Here is a 3,183-nt window from a genome sequence, read left to right as displayed (position 1 = left end):
CTCCAGCTGTGGTTATAGTGAGCACTAGCATAGCTTTTTTTTTCCTGGAGCTGACCAGCTAATTGGCACATGCTCTTAGTTTCTGTCTTGTTTATGGCTTATTCAAACCAAGCTGCAGAAAAATCAAAAAACTCACCTGCAGCTGGAAGTCCTCCTTAGGATTCGTCACCAGTGCAGATTATTGCGGGGAAAAAAGACAGATGTTTGTTTGGCAACAGCTCTAAGTCTAGAAAGCTTGAGCAGCTTCCCAGCAGGCAGGAAAGATTCCAAAACTTACTTGGAGCTGTGGTTACATTGCCCTGTCCAATACATTTCAGTAGAACAACCTGAATAAGATTAGTCCAGAAATGTTTCCAAGCTTCTTTCTATTTACGGCGAGGAAATGTTTGGCTAGGGCTCAGTCGATCCTGACTGCAGTGACTAAGCACCGTTAAGAAGTTCTCAGGAAAGCTAAGCATGCTTCTTAGACTTCAAAGTCTGGATTGACTGACTTTCAAAAGCTTTAGGGCTGTTAGAGGCCAAGCAGGGATCTTGAGGTCACTTCTGATGATCCATTTCTCATATATACTGAGTTTTGTAATAATTACTATGGTGTGCAAATCCCCTGCAGCCTTCTCTGGACACAACCAGTTACACTTTTGGGGCTCACGTACAAACTAATGACAAAAACCATGTGTGGACCTTTCACTTCATTACCTACCCACTGCTCTTGATCATTCAAAAAAATCTTAGAATACACTGTAATTGGGTGGCCTTTTATTCATTCTGTCTCATGTGGGACTACAATAATTCCTTTCTTCTTCAAGGTAACACTGGTGATACATCACCCCACAAAAACAAACAACCCCCTGAAAAACCAAGCAAGGAGGCTCATTTGCACAGTGATAGCTGCACCCTACAGTCATCTGTGAAGTTATTGTGAATATACTGAGGCAAAAGACCCAACAAGTCTGACCTACACTAACTATTGCTCTGTGGGATCACACTGATATTTAGGACAACACTTCATGCCCCATTATTTCAGATACCTATTAGGAACAGTGTCTGTTTATGTGGTATCTGTAGATTATCAATCAAGAAGTGAGCAAGTGATCCCCTCTCATTTTCTAACAGCCTTAGGTAACAAGATCAGTAAGAAATGTCAGGCAAAGAAGACCTAAGCCATGTGGACTCATTTGATGGCAGGGATTTCCACAGCACTGCTGGGGCCTAAGAAACTTGTGAACATTTAACACTGACTCTGTCCCCGCTAGACTCTGTCATAGCTGAGTACAACAGTGTTGGGTCTGATTGCTTCCTGTCCAGCTGTCCAAGATACTGAACTTTGGGCTGGGGTATAAAACCAGCAAGTGATTTCTGACACTGGAGGCTGGAAGGTCTAAGTGGGCAACATGAAGGAGGTTAAGAAGAATGGTCTTGTTTGTGAAACAGGATGAGGTTATTGTGTAAGTGCTGGAGAGCCCAAAGAAGCTCTCAAATACAGCAGCTAAATCCTGAGAGATAAAGAGGATATTCGCTGAACTATAATATTAAAAGGCCTATTACTGTTCCAGCTGGTGTCCCAGTGAACCCAATGAACTTTTTCACTAATTTGCTGGACAAATTTATTTAAAACATTTTTACAGGAAGAGCTGAAGTCCCAGAGAACACTGATTCCTTGAATGGCATAAACCTGAAAGCCTGAGGGAGAAGATCTAGTGTTGGTGCAACCTAGTGTATATGACTTGTCTCAATGTTTGCATGCATCAATACAATGTTGCAATAATGAATGGGGTCCTCCTCTTAAGTGCTAATGTAAACTGAAAATCAAATCCAATCTTTCCTCTAAAAATGCACAGTCCAAATAAAGAATGCATTCATAGGTCAAGTACATAAGAAAAAAAGGAGAGACTGTAATATGCAAAAAGAGAGCTTTTAATGTCTTTTAATTCATCTCCCAGTTTAGAGGGGGTTGTTGCTGTGAATATTATTCCTATCAATAATAGGTTAGTTGTGCTATCAAAGCTGTATCCAGGAGTGTTTGCGGAGCCTCGCCTAAAACATACTGAACAGGACTACAACTTACATTCTTAGTTATACATGTGCCTGTCACTACCTGTAACAGTTTATATTTACCATTCAAACGTGGCCAAGTTCTACAAGTTTTCTTCCCAATTCAGTGTGTTATAATAAACATACGGGAATAGATGGGAAAATAGACATTACTACTGTAACTTATATACAGCTAAAATATGTTACAGATAAATAAAGATGCACTGAAATGGCAGATATATATCTCTTAAGTAGGTTTTTACATCACACATTTACATTGAAGTCTACTTCTTTCTTTTTCCTAGGACTTTTGTCATCTTTGGAAGCACTCTTTCACACCCTACCAAGGTGATTTCAGGAAAGGACCAACAGAGCCAGTAACAGCTCTGTAAGTTCACCTTGCAAGAATAAGTGAACTGTCTTGGTTTCTTTCAAATGCTTGTACATCATATACCTGCTGGCAATACAGCTGTAAATTAACAAGACCTTACAGGTCTAAGAAGATTTTGTGGGATTTTTACTTATGAGGTTATGAAGATGGCTGCATTGTAGTAATTCTGCTGCATTCCGATTGCACGCATCCCTCAGTGCACTATGACACTGGACACTGTGCTAATGCAGCATGCCTGGCCATCAGGCTGGAAACACCACCTGAAAGGACCATTTTCCAGTGTGCCGAGCGTTACACTGCTAAGGCATTTGTGCTGAGGTTAAAAAATGTGAGCCAACCTCTTGATTCACATCTCTACAAGTCTTCCCTCCAAAACGGATGATTGCTCAGTTAGGAAGTTCAATAGCGAGTCACAAATAATTATGACAACTTGACAGACGAATAATATCTACTGCCTGACCACTCACTAGATAATCCCAAACTGCAAGCTAGCAGTAAAAGAAATTAAGAGCAAATACAGAATGTTGTACAACAGAGGTTATCAGAACGAAACGTTTGACTCTGTGCCACCTGTTTAAATTGGTTTTGCAGCCATAAGAATGAATGGAAGCACCTTCGTAACCCCGGCGCTCGCCTTACGCCGCCAGGGCTAGCCGTGACCTGCCGGGCGGTGTCGGGCAGCTCGTCCGCAGCCCTCTGTCCAGCCGCACCGCGAGCACCCCCGGTGCGGGGCCGCAGCACCAGCACGGCGCTCGGGGAGC

This window comes from Parus major, chromosome 3, assembly GCF_001522545.3.
Source record: "Parus major isolate Abel chromosome 3, Parus_major1.1, whole genome shotgun sequence".
NCBI classification, from domain to species: domain Eukaryota; kingdom Metazoa; phylum Chordata; class Aves; order Passeriformes; family Paridae; genus Parus; species Parus major.
This window is presented reverse-complemented; position numbering follows the sequence as displayed.